Genomic DNA, 19,004 nt, shown 5'->3' with positions numbered 1-19,004 from the left:
GGTTTTTAACAAAAAATCTATATTCTCCACAGCTTTTCTTTTTCTTTTTCTTTTTTTTTTTAGTATTCATCAGAAATTTCCATGGGAGAAAAACGTTTCATTTCTTGCTCTTGTCCTGAGTTCTAAACTCAGCTCTGACACTAATTGATTGTGTGGCCTCAGTGAAGTCACTTCATCTCTCTCTCTCAGTTCCCTCTTCTGCAAAATGGGGATCTTAATACTTAGGTGCCTCACTCTGGTGTTGTGATGATTAACTAGTTAATGTATTTACAAAACCATTCTGTATTGTTCTGCTGTGGAACACTGTCCCCATACAAACCTAAAATTGATTCAGGGACTTGCTGGCAACCAAAGAGGGAAATAGAGGGCTTCCCATGGGTTCACCGTGCCATTTCCATGAAACCTGGGATTCAGTACTGCCATTGTTCAGTGGGGAGATAGCAAAGTTCAGTAAATTATGTAAAAATTGTAGAGCGTGCATTTGAACAGAAACTTTGAGACATGGAGTCAAATAAATTGGTGAAATAACTAAAGCAGAATGACATCAAATAGGCCCCTGAGAAACTTTTATGGTATGATGCCAATATTCTTTCCTTTTCTACAACACGCTATGTTAGGATATACCTCACTAAGTTAATCGTAGAGACATGCTTTCCTTATATCTTTGTTTCCTGGAACAAATTAACAACTATGGAGGATGGGTGTTGATAGAGTAATATGATGCCTATGAAAGTTCCTTTGTGCACAGATCAAGTGATTGCACAAATACCTCAGTGAGACTCTCATAAGTAGCAGAAGATTATAAAAGTGTGGTGTTTAGGAATTGGATAGTGTCCCTTTAAATAGTGAGCCTCTCTGTCTTGGTTAGCAAAAGCTACCAGAACCCTCACAGAGCAGCAGTGTGTATCTGTATTTAGGCCTTCTGTGTTTGTATATAGATATTAGACACAGTTATTTGGAACTCAACTGTGTCCATATAGTTCCCTCATATTCTTAATGTGTAGAAGTCAAAGATGCAGCAAAAGATAACAATGGAAATATTAATATTAAATGAAAGTATGATGCATTGTATGTACCTCACACTACATCAGTCAGAGGAGGGGTTAGTTCCCTTTGAAGGGAACCTGAGGAACTGCCCCATGCTATAGCAGCTGCTCAAGCTTCTGACTGAAACAAGCAGATCCTCACTTGGGCTCATCAAGAAAATTACATAAACAGGAAATGTAAACCCATCATCAACAAATAGTAAAAAGAGACATAAGAGACCTTAACAAAAATTATTATTGCTTTGGCTAGATTTGTAGTGTTGCTGTTTCTGAAACATATTACTTTCCATTTCCTCTTGTTCAATAGTCCTGCATATTTTTTCTAGAAACACCGATGTCTATTAATTGCGGTAACTTTTTATCCAGTTACCAGGAAAAAAAACCCTAATATTCATTTGCTACTGACTCATTCTTCCTTTACTTTGAATCATTTCCCTTGCAAAAATTGCCTTAAAATCAGGAGAAGAAAGGAAAAAAAACCAACATATTTTGACAAATGGTGTTGAGTAAGTTGACGTGATTTTGCAGAATCTGTTTTTCCTCTTAACTCTTGAGACTGACTTACGTATGTGAGTTTTAAATTCTCTTTGGGGTTTATGGTTTGAGTGACTCTTCATCCTAAACCTTTAAATTTTAAAAGCTGCCCAGTTCAAATCAATTATTTAAGCATGCACAGAAGGTACCTATATCATATGGAAATTTCAAGTCTCTGCATAGAGTGCGAAGAAGTCTCTTAATCTCTTGTTTGACTATGTGGTTTTAAGAACTGTAACTAGTAGTATTTAATTGCCTACAAACTGTGCTGTGAGCAGCTGCACCATGCCTTGATGGAGTACCATCAATTCAAATTAATTTGTCCAAAATGAGTTACAAATTATTTTTGTAAACTACACATTGATCCTACAGGGTTATTATACCAGCTGAACTGGATGTCATTTGCCCCATCTGCTATAGCAGATGCTTTATTCCAATCTGAATATTAAATCAATTTTGCAAGCAATTTTCATAATTGTAAAAAACATTCAGAAAATGAAAGGAAGATTATACACTTTTTTGATGACTGGATGTATTCTTCTTACATATCACATAGCACTAAAATGCATTACAAATGTAAAATGTCACACAAGTCAGATCATTCTAAAGAACACAATATAAATTAACTACTAAATGTATTCCTAGCAGTGATGATATCCACTGCTGCATTTTCCCCAAAAAGTCCTTGATGCTACATTTTCAAGCAAAATGTGGTGTAATTATTCTAAATTATGTTTTAGATTTGTAACATAGGTCTGTTGCCTCAGCTCAGATGCATTTGTTGCTGTAAGGGCAAAGTCCTTCATTTTTGATTTTTAACTATTTTTTTCAAAAAAATCCTGAGTTTTACAGAAAGCTGCTATTCTTTTTTTATGGTTTTTCACCCAAATTATGGACCACATGAAAATACTTATTATGTTAAGAAGATCAATACCTTAGGTAGATATAATTGTATTAATAATTTAGACAACCTTCCATTCATATTTAGACTGTTAAAGGAAGGCAATGCAGTGAAAGATACACACATATACCTCAGTGCTCAAGTTCTAAGAAAAGAGGTGTCAGAATTCCCCAGATCCAGTTCCCCTTCTGCACCAGGGAGATGGGTCAGGAGTACTCTTACTTTTGTCTTATTTGTTGCTTGCTTTTCTGTCCTTCTGTCCCCCCAATATTAACCCTGATATTTACCCAGAAAATTATTAAGTTAATTTTTGCACTGATTTTCACCTGTTTAAATTTTGTAATGAACACAGACAAAGCCCTGGGAAATTTTAAACAAAACCAAAACCAAAGGTCCTTGTGAAGGCCTGCCACCATCTAGCCCTCAAAAAAGATACACTGGCATTAGAAAAGGTTCAGAAAAGGGCAACTAAAATGATTAGGGGTTTGGAACAGGTCCCATATGAAGAGAGATTAAAGAGGCTCAGACTTTTCAGCTTGGAAAAGAGGAGACTAAAGGGGGATATGATAGAGGTATATAAAATCATGAGTGTTGTGGAGAAAGTGAATAAGGAAAAATTATTTACTTGTTCCCATAATATAAGAACTTGGGGCCACCAAATGAAATTAATGGGCAGCAGGTTTAAAACAAATAAAAGGAAGTTCTTCTTCACTCAGTGGACAGTCAACCTGTGGAACTCTTTGCCTGAGGAGGTTGTGAAGGCTAGGACTATAAGAGTGTTTAAAAGGGAACTGGATAAGTTCATGGAGGTTAAGTCCGTTAATGGCTATTAGCCAGGATGGGTAAGGAATGGTGTCCCTAGCCTCTGTTTGTCAGAGGGTGGAGATGGATGGCAGGAGAAAGATCACTTGATCATTACCTGTTAGGTTCACTTCCTCTGGGGCACCTGGCATTGGCCACTGTCAGTAGACAGGATACTGGGCTGGATGGACCTTTGGTCTGACCCAGTATGGCCATTCTTATGTTCATCAGTTACCTGTGAAGTATGAAGCTAGGCAAGCAGAATATGAAAGTGTTTCCATTTATTATTATTAGTTAACATCAAAGGGAGAAAAGGAACAAGAAATGTATATTCATTTTTGGATTCTAAATTAAGTAAACCTGTCCTCATTCTCATCAAGCATTTTAAAGGGTGAGGTGGAGAGGGTGGGACAGTGAAAAGGCTAGAAACATGCACATGCCCATGCCTGCCAAGGGACATGGTAGAGAAATCTGAAAGGAGAAAGGGAAATGCAGGGTGAGAAATGGGCAGGGAGGGATTAAAGCAAGAAGTTAGGATCATGACATCATTCAGTCAAAATACAACTATATGGAGCCTCCACATCTTGTGGAATTTCTCAAGTCACTCATCATGTTTGACTGTCTAACAGCTTAAGGGGGGGTTCAGAATCAATGCAGCAGAGTAAGCTAGCCTTTTAAGGGTGATTTCCTTTCATGGGGCAATATCTTTGGCCCAGGGTTCAGGAGTAGGAACATATGCTAGCAAAAGCTTTTCTGTGACAATCTTATATATTCTAGAAAAAAGAGGTTTTGGTTCCAACTATCAAAATATGATTTCCTTCCAATACATAGGAGGGAAAATCTTCCTTTTGAATGGAAACAATAGGGAAAAAGTGTCAAGTCTACATGTGAAAGTCTTGCTTGGTGAATGCATGCTGCATACAGTTTTGCTTGAAACTATCAGTTTACCAAAGAGAAAATCCTTTATATTCCTGAAACCTCCCTCCCTTGAAATATCCATTTATTTTATTGTATGCAGTGTTGTTCTAGCCATGTTGGTCCCAGGATATTAAAGAGACAAGGTGGGTGAGGTAATAGCTTTTATTGGACCAACTTTGGTTGGTCAGAGAGACAGAGCTCTTCCGCAGGGCTAGGAAAGGTACTCAGAGTTTAACTGCTAAATACAAGATCAAACAGATTAACATAAGTAGTTAGCACATATTCTAAGGGACTATTCAAGATGAAGTCGCCTGTTAACACCCCACAGTAATAGGACAAAAAGGGGGGTTAGAGGGTGTGACTCATGGCTAGAAAATGTTAAATATCCTGCAAAATAAACTGTACATACTCAAAAGACGTGGGGAGATAATGTTTGTGTTTTTATTTATTTACATATGTCTGAGTAAGGTCAACAATGTAATCAACAGTCCCTGTCTATGCTGTATTCTGATAATTCAGAGATCAAAAGAACATCCTGACATTTAAATGAATTGTAAACACGGGATATCTCTGTAGTCATCTCTCTTTGAAATGTACAGCAAAAATCTGTGAATGGTGGAGGAACAAGCAAATTGCCTTATGTAATTCTATAGCTAATACTGGTGATAGACCTCCTTCAAAGTCATCCTAATTACCTTTTGTTCCCAGAGGAACTCCCAACTTGTCACAGAGGACATGAAATTGTATAAAAGATCCTTGGATCCTGATTCTGTCATCTCTGATCTGCTTAGGCTTCATCAGGGGAAGTTTGAGTCACAAGACTGAGGTCCCAGTTATGCTGGTACGCCCTGAATATGATATTTGGACATTGGACTATAACCTATGAACGATTTCTAAAAGAACTCTTTGCAACTACAAAGCTCACCATCTCTGCTATGAATCTGCACCAAAATGAATTGAACTCATGTCTGTATGTATATTGATATTTTAACTATGCTCTCTCTCTCTTTGTTTTTTAATAATTTTAGTTTAATTAATAAGAATTGGCTGTAGAGTGTATTTGAGTAAGATCTGAAACATTCATTAATGTGGGAGGTACTGTGTCCGATCCTTTGGGATTGGTAGAACCTTTTCTTTTAGATGATGAAATAAAACTTTCAGAAATCACCATTTTTGACTTAAGTATCTGGATGGAGGCCTGAGGCTGGATCATTTTAAGGGAACTGTGTTGTTTGGACTTCTGAGTAACCAGTAAGGTAATAACGAAGCTGTTTTGTGCTCGTTTGGTAAATCTAAGTATTGGAATATCCACCAGCTTTATGGGGATTGTCTGCCCCATTCTTTGCAGTTCACCCTAACTGAGTGACCTTAGCTGGCCCCCACTGGGACTCTGGTCACAGTCGGTTACAAATTGTTCTAATAAGCCATAAATCCAATGTCTTTATTAAGACCATGACTTTTAATGTCAAGCAAAATTATGAATTTAAGCTCCTGGGCTTGTCTTTTGAGAGTGTTATTCAGGTTTTCTTTGAGGATGAGGACTGCGAGGTCAGATATAGAGTGACTGCCTTGTGAAAAGTATTCACCCACAGGTGATATGGTATTTTTGTTTGTTATCATTTTCCTGTGTGAGTTCTTTCGAGAGCATAGTGATTGTCTGGTTTCACCCACATAGTTGTTATTGAGGCATTTAGCGCAGTGAATAAGGTACACCACATGTAGTGATAGGCATGTGTAGGGCACATGGATCTTGAAAGGGGTGTTGTGGGGGGTTTTGATCATTGTAGCAGTAGACATGTGTCTGCAGGTTTTGCAGGATCTGATGCCACTTTGAGTTGGTGTATCCTGGTCTGTCGGGAACTTGCTTCTGATGATGAGTTTGGAGAGGCTGGGAAATTTTTTGAAGGCCATAAGAGGGGGTTTAGGAAAGATTTATTTCAGGGTGGGGTCCCCTAGGTTAGTGTGCTGCTGCACATTGAGTGGATGTTTTCAGAGAACTGTCCACAATGACTCCAAGATCTCTTTCTTGAGTGGTAACAGCTAATTTAAAACCCATCATTTTATATGTAGAGTCGGGATTATGTTTTCTAATATGCATTACTTTGCATTTATCAACACTGAACAAACTAAGCTAAACAGATTGAGCTCTTTATCAAAATGGAAGAATGAGAGGTGACTTGATTGATTAGTGCTAGGTAGCTTCCTGGGGAGAAAATACTAGGAGTACTAAAAGGTACTTTAATCTAGTGGAGAAATGCATAGCAAGAACAAATGACTGAAAGATGAAGGCAGACAAATTCAAATTAGAAATAAGGCTTCTTTTTTAAAAAAAGAACTGTGTTGGTGATTAACCACTGGAATAAACTACCCCAGGAAGTCTTCACCTCTTGATGTATTCAAATCAAGACTAGATGCTTTTCTGAAAAGACATGCTTTAGTCAGACACAAGATATTGGGCTCAATAGAAGGGTAACTGGGTGAAATGCAATGGCCTGTACTTATACTTATATAGGAGATATACAGGAGATCAGATTAGATGATCTAATGGCGCCTTCAGACCTTAAATCTCTATTAGTCAAATATGGGAGGATTTTGTACCAATCACGTGTGAAGGCAACTTTGAATTGATTTGACTTGAAATGACTTGGAGATTCACTTTGAGATTTTTCTGGGGGGTTTTAGCTTGATAGTAGCAGTCCTTTTCCATATTTGGCTGTTTCCTGGTTGGTAGGTAGACAGTAAATAGTAATTAATAATTTTTTGATAACATTAATTATCATTCCCTGACTCCAGTCCAAGACAACTGGAGCACTTTGCAAACAAAAATAAAAAACAGGTAAAACAAAGGGTAGGCCTGGCTTGACATAAGTAACTTGCCTCATTTTTAGTGGGCATAATTCGGAAGGTGAACAGAAGGTTAAGTTGTAAATAGGACTTGACAAACAGTATGCTGGAGTCAGGATGCCTGTGCTAGCTAAAATAAGTAGCAAGACTTTGATGCTAGGGACTATGGACAAGATAAAGCTGGAATGTAAAGATCAGGTCCCACGGGAAAACCACATGGACAGAGCATGCTGTACAGGAATGGGTTCCTGCAAAGTAACCAATCCAATCCAAAAATGCATGGTGTAATGTAGAGCAGTGGTTCTCAAAGCTGGTCCGCCGCTTGTTCAGGGAAAGCCCCTGGCGGGCCAGGCCAGTTTGTTTACCTGCCACGTCACTGATAGTAGCAGTGAAATCTGGGAACAGAGAGGGTCCTACACAGATGGAAACAGCAGAAAATATCTGCTTGGGTCTACGTCAAGCAAAGCCACTGAGTTTGAAACATTCCTAGCCTAAAAGAAAGCCACATCTAATTAGTTCTACCTCACATACAAGAAGCCTGTTTTGAAGAGAATAAAATATTTGTCAATCTCCTAATTTAACCAATTGCTCCATTTCCCCACGACTTATTCTCTTTTGTAGGACACATACCCTATCCCTTTATATAACTGGCAAAGTTCCTTTGTCATGCAGAATTTTATGCCATTTTTAATACTAAAGTAAAATTACAAATAGAGAGCACACACTCCTTTCTATCCATTTCTTATTTATAATTTGAATTTGAATTAAAACTTCTAAGAAATATCTTGCATTACTAAACTATTTCCACAAAGCTTAATAGCTTTGTTTCTATTATCTTCTGTGAATTCCTTTTGTCAGTGTACTCTTTTACACACCATTTGCAGTTTCTTAAAAGAATCAGATAACTGAAACATTGGGAAATAGATTGCCAATACATAAACTGTTTTTCTCTTTAATTGCTCCCTGACATCCCAATTTACAGAAAATGTGTATCTTCTATCTAAAGAGCAGCATTTAACCTTCTGGACTTAAATGTGTAAAAAAATTAACTGCTTCCTACATATTGAAGAAAGCTAAATTGGTGATGAAAGCTCAAAGCCAAAATATTTATCCTGATAATAGCAATGCATCCAACTGACTCTTTCCCACAAAACTGAGTTGCACTCACTGTACGAGCTGAATTAATTGTATTGTTCTTAAATCTAGTCAAGATCCCAAAAGTCAAATACATAAAATGCTCTTCTGTGAAACCCACATGAAGCAACATAATACCATAAAGGTGGAGGATAAGAAGACTATACACTGAGAGATACAAACAAGTGTTCAAACCCTGATAATTTCTAAAGGCTGGACTACCAACAAGAGTGGCTGCACTGTCAGAGAAACAGAGCTAGGAACCAGATTGAGTCTGAGGGTATGTCTACACTGCAATTAGAAACCCATGGTTGGTCCGGGCCAGCTAACTCAGGTTCACAGGGTTCAGGCTAAGGGGGTGTAATTACTGTGTAAACATTCCAGCTTGGGCTGGAGCCTGAGCTCTGGGACCCTCCACCTTGCAAGGTCCTGGAGCCCAGGCTCCTGGCTAACCCAAACATCTACATTGCAAGTAAACAGCTCTTGAGCCTGAGTCAGCTAGCACGGTCCAGTCAAAGGGTTTTAATTACAGTGTAGACATACCTAGAGAGTGTCAGTATGGTCCATGGTTCATCCTGTGGGCAACTCATCTGTGCTAGCCAGCATGTTGAGGGAGACATGATGGTTTAGAAAGAAATGTCCTTTTCCATATTTGGCTGTATCCTGGTTGGTAGGTAGACAGTAAATAGTAATTAATAATTTTTGATAACATTAATTATCATTCCCTAACTCCAGTCCAAGACAACTGGAGCACTTTGCAAACAAAAATAAAAAACAGGTAAAACAAAGGGTAGGCCTGGCTTGACATAAGTAACTTGCCTCATTTTTAGTGGGCATAATTCGGAAGGTGAACAGAAGGTTAAGTTGTAAATAGGACTTGACAAACAGTACGCTGGAGTCAGGATGCCTGTGCTAGCTAAAATAAATAGCAAGACTTTGATGCTAGGGACTATGGACAAGATAAAGCTGGAATGTAAAGATCAGGTCCCATGGGAAAACCACATGGACAGAGCATGCTGTACAGGAATGGGTTCCTGCAAAGTAACCAATCCAATCCAAAAATGCATGGTGTAATGTAAAGCAGTGGTTCTCAAAGCTGGTCCACCGCTTGTTCAGGGAAAGCCCCTGGCAGGCCGGGCCGGTTTGTTTACCTGCCGCGTCTGCAGGTTCAGCCAATCGCATCTCCCACTGGCCGTGGTTCGCCTATCCAGGCCAATGGGGGCTGTGGGAAGCAGCGCGGGTCGAGGGATTTGCTGGCCGCCCTTCCCGCAGCCCCCATGGGCCTGGAGCGGCGAACCACGGCCAGTGGGAGATGCGATTGGCTGAACCTGCAGACGCGGAGGTAAATGTAGAGCAAACGCAATGTAATGTGTAAATGTATATAAAGGAAGAGGTGGTCTGTGTGACCCTGGATGTGTGGTACCTACGTCCTATACCCATTCGCTACGCTTGAGTCTGATCAACTCAGAATAGCTTTTGCTGTATGCCAAATAAAGGAACCCGAGTGACAAAATCCAGAGTCAAACGGAGTGTTTTGAAGCATTCTCCTAGAACTGGACAAAGTGTTCTTGATAAGCCGAATGGTAAAGGTCTTGGAGGGGATTCCAACACAAAACATATAACAAAATAAAATGCTGAAAGCCAAGCAGAGCTGCATCATTATAGGAAAAAAATATATATATGAGGGGAGAATTTGCTTTACACATGAAGCGAGGACTGTGACCATGTCAGACAAGTCTCTGGACACCCAGTACTTCCCTTTCGTAGCATGGCTATTGTGGAGTTGCAATATATATATTTTTAAAATCAGCTATAATCATTTTAATGTCCCTAAAGTACAAAATAATTTGCAATACTTTTTTCCCCGGTGCTTGTCATCTCAGCTGGGTATCCTGTTCCTTGCACACTCATATTCCAGGCTGATTACACAAGCAACCTAACAGTATGTATATTGTATGTATGGTTTGAGAGGCAAAGGCAATAGGAAAAACTATATCAAATTCACCTCAGACTAATAGAGATATCGCACATTGCTGATTGTGAAAGGCTACACTCAACACCAGTGCTGCCTAGTGGTGAGGCAGGGGAGCAGCAAGTTGTCTCCCCTCCTGACATTCTCACTATTCCTTTACTGTTTCAGCATGTGGGGTCTGTCCCTTATTTTGTGGCTCAGCCCTCCAGCAAGGTCTCATGTACCAGTCAAGTCCTTTCAGGGTATACACAAGAAAGGCTGATAACAGGAAAGTCTTTTGGTGCCTGAGGGGTTTGGGGGTTTCTCCGTAGTTCAGGGGGTTGAGGGTTGGACCCTTGAGCATTCAGGGTCTTTCCACTCAAGGTGAAGGCTCTTTTTATTGTCCTATTATGGTGCTAAGCTGCTGCTTTCCTGGATCACTTCCTAACTGAGAAACTTTTTTCCTTATGGGGCAAATTAAAGAACAGAAAATAAAGTTTCTGATCTTCACAAAAGTCACCAGTGTCTCCTTTGTTGGGTCTCAGGCTACAAGAGTTTCTGGGCTGTGCTTCCTCAGAGCCAAAGTCTGTTGGCTCATACTGCCCACTGCTCTGCTTCCCTTTTTAAACTCTGCCTCCAGCTGGTGCAGGTGCAGCAGGCTGAGGTCACCTGGATCCAGAGCTGCTCCTTAACCACTTGTTCTCCAGTGTGGGGTTTGTACACCTCCCCACACTGATACCTGTGTTGCCGTTGTTTAGTTCAAACATACAGAGATAGTAAGTGGTAAAAGGAATTTTAAATAGAACTGAACCTTAAAAAAAGTGAAGTGCATCACATTACTCAAACTCAGAAGACATAATTGCTACATCCTCCATTCAGTGATGGTAGAAGGAAGGGGAGCAGGTTAATGAGGAGAAGGCAAGGAGATAAATGTAGAAAGAAAATTACAGGGAAAGGAAACAAAAATGTGTTGTCAAAATTTGGTATGACTACATTACCATCTGAAGGCCTCATCCTTCATTACCTTTGCACTCAATGGAAGTTTAGGCCATAAAAAGAATTTAGGATCAGGCCCGCAGTGTATTTAAATGCAATGCCTGGAAACTTACACTAAATAAAATGCATACCAGTTAAATACAGTATCTAGCAAATAATATGCTGTGCAAGTAGGATCATTCTTGCCTGTTGATCATAGTTGCACAATCTGGCCACGATTTCTGATATAATTTTGACAGTAGCTCATTTGTGCTACCTTTTAAGAACATAAGAATGGCCATAATGGGTCATACCAAAGGTCCATCTAGTGGCCAAAGCCAGGTGTCCCAGAGGGAATGAACAGAACAGATAATCATCAAGTGATCCATCCCCTGTCACCCATTCCCAGCTTCTGGCAAACAGAGGCTAGGGACACCATCCTTACCCATCCTGGCTAATAGCCACTGATGGACCTATCCTCCGTGAATTTATCTAGTTCTTTTTTTAACCCAATTATAGTCTTGGCCTTCATAACATCCTCTGGCAAGGAGTTCCACAGATTGTGCTTTGTGTGAAAAAATACTTCCTTTTGTTTGTTTTAAACCTGCTGCCTATTAATTTCATTTGGTGGTCCCTAGTTCTTGTGTTAAATAAATGCAAAGGCAATGTGATGCAGTGGAGCAAGATTGGGGCTGGAGACTAGGAATTACTCTGAATTGCTCGGGCAAGTGAGTTTCTTTTATGTCTCATTTCCCTTGCTGTAAAAAGAGGAAAATAAAGGCTGTCTGAGGTGGTGTGAGGATTGGGTATTTGCACAGTCCTTTGAAAATGTAAAATGTTATATGACGTGTGAGACTTGTTACTATTAATAGCAACAGAGCATTGCTGGGATAAAGGAAACAGAACTCTGCAGTGAGTGTATTTTTAATAGCCTGACAAATACTTAAAATCACAAACAAAAGGTCAGCTCCTCAGCTGATGTAAATTGGCATCACTCTGTTTAAGTCAATGGAGTGATACTCATTTCTGCAAGCTGAAGAACTGATAACTCTTTCTTTCAGTAAAGTACAAATTATGTTTTGAATAACCTGCAAAAATAAGGCATATGATGTCAATTTGCTCAAGGTAGTATTTTAAACAACAAAGCAAGACCAGAATTATGGCCTAATTTCAAACCTTGACCTCCACTTAAGCAAATGCAAGTTGGCACACCCAACCCAGGCTATCCAAACACAAAACTCATTTTGTACAAACATAGTGTAACCCAGCCCTGAGGTATGGCTGCAGCCTTCTCCCATTTATCCTCCGAGGTATTGATTCTGGGTTCTTCTAAAAGGGCACCTGGTGCCTCCATCTACAGAAACTTCTCCTTGTGCAGAGAACACAGAGATCCTGTCCCTTGGGGAAATATTCAATACCCAATCTCATACATAGGAGTGTCGTGAGAGCACACACAAATAAAATATTTATTACTGTGAGAATTGTGATAGCTCAGTATCTGGGGCTTTATTAGATATGGGGAACTCAGGATAGGCAATCATGGAAAAAGGGATCAGGATAATAAAAAAACAAAACAATACATTAACTCTACCCCTCCCACATTTACTGCCAGTACAAACCACCCTGTGTTCCCTCCTAGTCCCTGCCTAGGTAAATAGTGAGTTTAGGCTCGGTCTTTGATGCAGTGCTGAAATTGGTGGCCAGCTTAAAACACCATGTTAAAATAAACATACAGGATGTTCTGACAGAGTATCCACACTAAGGATGGTCAGATCATCTTTGTGGCTCTCTGGTCTGGATTCCAATGTACAGTTAGGCTGGCTCTTGGAAGCCTGATTGTGATTCTCCTCAGCCTCCTGGGTTTCTGGTCTCTTCTGAAATGACTCTACCCAATGTCCAGAAATCCCACAAGGGCTCAAAATCTTCCCTTGGGTATAAATGTGGAAGGTAGAAGGATCTTCCCTGACTGTGATGCTACTCTCACTGCTATACTCCTTTCCAAACACAGCCAAAACCACAAGTCAAACCAAGCCCTTTGTCTCTGCATTCTGGATTCTGCTGGGTTATGACAGTGCTGCTAGCCCGTTCTATCTCTGCCCTGGACCCTAGGCAATCTGGGAAAAGGGGCAAGTAGTCCAGGGGCAAGTTCCCTAGAGGCTCAGTGTGGTATTTCAGGAGCGACCCTTTTAAAGGGATTACAATAAAAATTGTTGCTGGTAAAGTTTGCAAAGGACACAAAGATTGGTGGAGTGGTAAATAAGGGTATGTCTCTTCTATAGATAACATGATCTGGATCTCATGGTAAGTTGGGCTCACTGTAACTGGTTTTAATACAGCTGAATATGATGTCGTACATCTAGGAACAAAGAATATAAGTCAGACTTGTACGACAGGAGGCAATGTCTTTGGAAATCAGTGAGGTCACACTAGATAATCACAATGCTTGGCCCTTCTGGTTTTAAAGTCTTTGAATCTGTTAATCAAATGAATTTTGCAATTTTTTCAAGGGCTTTAATGTGATCTTTATCCTGGTAACAGGTCACTTAGTTATATGTGCCTGTCTCATATCACCAATTTTGCCTCTCTCCTTTCCACTTAGCAGTACCTTATTTTGGAGCTAGGTGCTGCTGTGTGGGTACAGCCTGCCTTGTGATAAGGGGTGATGTGGAGTTTAGTCAGCTCAGGGGAAGCAATCTGCACACACACTACTACAGCCTTTTGTGTGGTGCAGCATCCTGCTCCTCACACGGCTGGCCAGCTCTTCCATTAATCCAAGATTTGGGTTCCTCTGCATTCCCCTTTGTATCTCGTACTTGCACTATGTTCTCTCCCTGTATTGCACAGAATCAGTCCCCAAGAGCACATGTGTACATGGGAACTGAAAATAATTATATATTTTCATATTATTCCCTGCACTAATCACATTTATTAATGGCAACACAGCATTTTTAAGCTTCACGCCTATACAAATTAGGCAAACACTTGTAGTCCTATATAAAATTTGGGCCATTTTCAGTTCCAATCACTCAAAGCTGTGTTGCATTTCACAGGCAAAGGTGAAAAATATATAAGATTACAGAGTGTCTCAGACCGATACCGGAGTGAGCAAAGTGTCACAAAGTTGCTAATATCTGATACCATTTTCTAATTAGCCAAGATCCTGTCCCAGACTGAGACAGTCCCCAAATCCATTTAAATCCTGCCTATGAACTGTGATATTCTTTCTTCCCAAACCCTGCACTTGCACAAAGATACTGAAGTGAAAACGCTGGCAAAGCCACGCACCCTTCTAAGTTCCAACACAAAGGCTTGGTTTTGACAAGATGTAGTGTAATTATGATTGCTAGTACTTATACTAATTGCATTAAAAAGTTCCAGATTTCACGTCTTTAAAATAATCACATAGCTAATTACATGGAGCTGAGCCTAAGATTTTTTTTTTTTTGGTCTAATTAATGGTTGCCTAGATAAAAATACATTTCAGTTGTTAAATGCTGTATAATCTCGTGAGAGGGTTTATCAGGTTGGAGGGATAAGTCAAGATCATCATATAAATACTTCTCTCCCTCCTCTCTCACCCCTTTCCCTTTCTATTAAGAAGCAAGTTCTGAGGTGGGAATTTCAAAAGTATCTAAGTGATTTAGGAGTAAAAATATTTAAATTATTTTAAGTAATTTAGGCACCTTTTCCTACTCTTCTTAGGAGACCTGCTTATTACAAGTTTTGCTTATTTGTTAACAAAAGTGGAGCAGTTTCCTGTTGAAACCACTTATGTTACGTGCTACAAAGAAGGTTGAGGTTTGGCTTAGGAACCTCTGAGGTCCCAAGATAAAGAAATATAACATTTTTGGTTTGCTGAGGCAAAAGAATCCTTTGTAACAACCCAAATTATTTAAACTTTTCTTAATAGTAAGCCACAATAGGCCCATTCCTGCAACCCATATTTACTCCAGTTGTCCTTATGCATGCAAACAGCCCCACTAAAGTTAGGGATCAGAAACTCTATATTTATGTTTCCAGACTTTCTTAATTTGTATAATAATGGAAACACCAACAGTACGGCAAGTTTTTTTGGTCAGTAGTTTATACTCTCTTAGGTCTTAGGTTTCAGTGCTGAAAGTGGCTCATCCTTTTTAGTGTTTATGCTCTACTTTGTATTAATTTGTTTTATGGCAGATAACCATAATTTAGTCTTAATTATAGAGAATGGATAGGTTGCATGGTAGCTTTAACTTATTTCTGTCACACACAGATGCTCTTCTGTCACAGAGGTTATGAAATAATCCTTATGACAAATACTCATTCAACTGCAGCCAGAGTTTGCACCACTTTCTGACTGCCTGTGGATTAGACATGTTTTCAGGCAGATTGGTTAAAAAAAAGATGCAGAACAAAATTCCTCTCCAGAATTTCATACCGACCATCTGCTCCTGTTTTTATAACCAGATCCTCGAATCCCTTGCTTCTCTGCAAAGGAAGGAAATGCTTTTGTATGAAACTGTCCTTGGATCTTTTCAGTTTGACGTGATTCTTTAATAAAGTAATAATAATTCTTTGTTAAAGTAATAATAAAACAACACATCTAAGCTTGTTTCTTTCTTTCTTTTTTTTTTTTTAAAGACTACTGTTGCCTTGATTATTTGTTTAATCTACTGGGCAGAAGGAGGCTAATTTTTCACACCACTCTAATGTGTTAATTTTCACTGGAGAAAGCAATAATCTAAAACAGGTGTCTATCACTTTAAATTATCAGTGCTTAGATGAACAAAGCTTCCAGCTCTTGAATTTCTTCATGCTGAAATACTGTGATAAATCTTTAATTGAAGTAGATGCAACATCCTAACTTGGTTATATTGTAGTACATGAAATCCCAATTTAAATTAGAATCTGAATTCATGATTGTGTTTAATTAAGATTAATCTACTTCTGAAGTCTTTTAATGATTCTTTACAGTTTGGGTTATTTATAGGAAATTGGTAATTTAAAGATTAATACCACAATTTGATATGTTAGAAGCATCAGTTTTTAAAAAAATGTCAGAAACCGGAAATTATCACTACAGTTCTTAATTCAAGTTTGAAGCATTAACGTGATAAATTTGAATAAAAATTATATTCTTAATACTGCTATTTATTGTCATTCTGATGGAAACAATACCTGCAATGTTGAAAACATGCATATGGTAGAATCTTCTGACTTGGCATATCCCAGCGAATGGCTCCTTCTCCTGGTTAGGCAGCTTTTCTAGTTAAGGGAAGCGAGGTGGGGGAAGAGACTTTAAAAAAAAAGTGTTATTCACTTTATCTTTACTTGAAGCTTAGTGTTTTATTTTCTGTGAATCTTTTTTTAAAAACTTCACAATTAATAGAGCAAAATTTAGAATATCATCATTATTATTTATTTCATACTTAGTAAAATCCGGTGACCCCAAACATGAACAGTGTGCTAAGAACTCTACCTATACAAACTCTACCTATACCTTATATAGTCCCTGATCCTTGGAGCAATCTATGGGTGTGATCCAAAGCCCACTGACAAAGAAAGTGAATGGGAAAGACTCCCATTGACTTCAGTAGGCTTTGGATCAGGCTTTAAGATATAGCTGGAGAGAGAGAGTCAAATGCATTCAACCATTGTATACAGTTACCTGTGTCAACTATTCCCACCTGCCTTTCAACAATAACCATAATATATATCTAACCCATAAAAATGGCACTTAATTATTTGGCATTAACCAAGTGCCTCCCAGTTAAGCAGAGATTTTTCTAAACGATCCCAATTGAATAGCTAGTAATTTTCTTTGACTGTCTAAAAATAGCCACTATTAACATTTCTGCATTCTTCAAGTTGCATTTAAACTCCTAGAGGCCTGTCCAAAGCATACTAAGTCAATGAAAGTGTTTGACCAGCCTAAACTCATACTGATTAAAAACCAGAGAATTGGTCAGGAATTTTCCAACATTCTAGAAAAGAAAAGTTTCAGTTTCTGGTTTGAAACTACTTTTAGTTTTGAAATATTAGTTTATACTAAAAAAAGTTTTAAAAAGTAAAAGCAAAACAAAATATTTTGAAACGAGCAAAATTAAATGTTTCAGTTGACCCAATATTTCTTTGTTTGTTAGTTTTTTTCAGATTATTGGTTTGTGAAATTTGTTGACATTTTTGACTCTTCATCCCAATTCAGGATGAGAAATTTTTTCAAAATCTCAAACTCTTGAGGGAGAAGAAAATTGCTTCCTAACCAGCCCTCTCTCTCTCTCTCACTCACTCACTCGGCAAGAGTAGTATGCCACAACAGCAGGTGGACTCAGAGCTCCAAGAGTCAATAAAATTGAACTTGGACTTTAAGTGGGCTTAGCATTATATTAGAAAGAAATTAGAATGATCAGAGTACAACTGTTTCAGGTTTTTTTTAACTTCCTCAAAAAATTATAGTAGTGAAATATGGAAGTATGGAAGTTTATTCCACAAGGAAATATGATGAGAAAAACTAAAAGCGCTGATTGCTCCAGTCCTTTCTTCACAGACATCAATTCATTTAATCCTTATATTTAAAGCTAGATTCAGTTCTCAGTGTACGAGTTTCTCAGCTAAGACAAATATTAACATGGGAGTTGAAGGAATTTTAAAAAGCAAGTTTTAAACAGCATCTAATATTAGGGAAAAAGATTTTTGAAAAAAAGTGTGTGATAATCACTACCAAACTAAGGGAATTTCAAAGGAATGGAGTTTCTGGAAAATTCAGCATGTCATGAAAATGTTTCACATCAGTAAATTTCTGAGCTCAATTAAAATGTCATTGCATCTTTTCATAGCATGTCTTTGAGTTTCCAGCAGGACTGGGTGGGTTTCATCAAGTGGTAGAAGTCAAGGGCTGTGCCTTCAACAAAGAAAAAAAGTTTTGTTCTTAATTTGAAGGAGCTAAATTGAGGTAAAATCCCCGCAAAGACATGGCAGTTGATAGATTGCAGGTGAGTTAGCAGGTCAAATTAAAGACTATGGTGCAGCCTACGCTTTAACTCAATCTTCTAACTCGTGAATACTAGAAACTGCCTTGTCTTCAATAGCATTTTACCCTAAATTAGCTAACTTGAGTTAAGAACAAATCTTTTAGTCTTAGGGTATGTCTACACAGAAAAGAAAAACCCGTGGCTGGCCCGCACCATCCAACTCAGGTTTGCGAGGCACACGCTGTGGGGCTGTTTCATTGCTTCATAAACTTCCAGGCTTCAGATGGAGCCTGAGCTCTGGGACCTCCCCCTTGTGAAATCAAGGCCACAGTGTTTTCTCTGTATCCAGCTTATTTTACCAGCCATTAAACAAAAGGAAATCTAACACATTTTCTAGCTAGATTACTTACTAACTTAACAGGAGTTGGAAGGCTGCCTTCCTGATCCGTTCCCGGCAAAAGCAACACACAGCCAGCCAGACCCTTTGTTCCCCCATCTCCAGATTTGAAAGCATCTTGTCCCCTCATTGGTCATTCTGGGTCAGGTGCCAGCGAGGTTACCTTAGCTTCTTAACCCTTTATAGGTGAAAGGGTTTTGCCTCTGGCCAGGAGGGATTTTATAGCACTGTATACAGAAAGGTGGTTACCCTTCCCTTTATATTTATGACAATCCCTAATCAGTTGTATTCAAGAGGGTCAGCAGAAGTCATGTTGAATTGCTTCTTCAGGCCTATGCTTGAGGAAGTGAGATGTTTTTCCCCAAAATGACACTCGGGGCTGGGACTAGGCCATCTCTGTAAGAGAAGGGGCACAGATTCAATGATGAAATCCTGGCCCTTTTAAAGTCCGTAGCAAAATTCCTATTGGCTTCAAGAATGCAAGATTTCACCTCAGATCTTTAAATTAAGAGAAGACTATGTATGAAAGGAAGCTGTACCTACTTTCTTTAAG

This window comes from Caretta caretta, chromosome 2 (genome assembly GCF_965140235.1).
Source record: "Caretta caretta isolate rCarCar2 chromosome 2, rCarCar1.hap1, whole genome shotgun sequence".
NCBI lineage: Eukaryota > Metazoa > Chordata > Testudines > Cheloniidae > Caretta > Caretta caretta.
The sequence above is the reverse complement of the archived record's forward strand: the minus strand, read 5'-3'. Positions refer to the sequence as shown.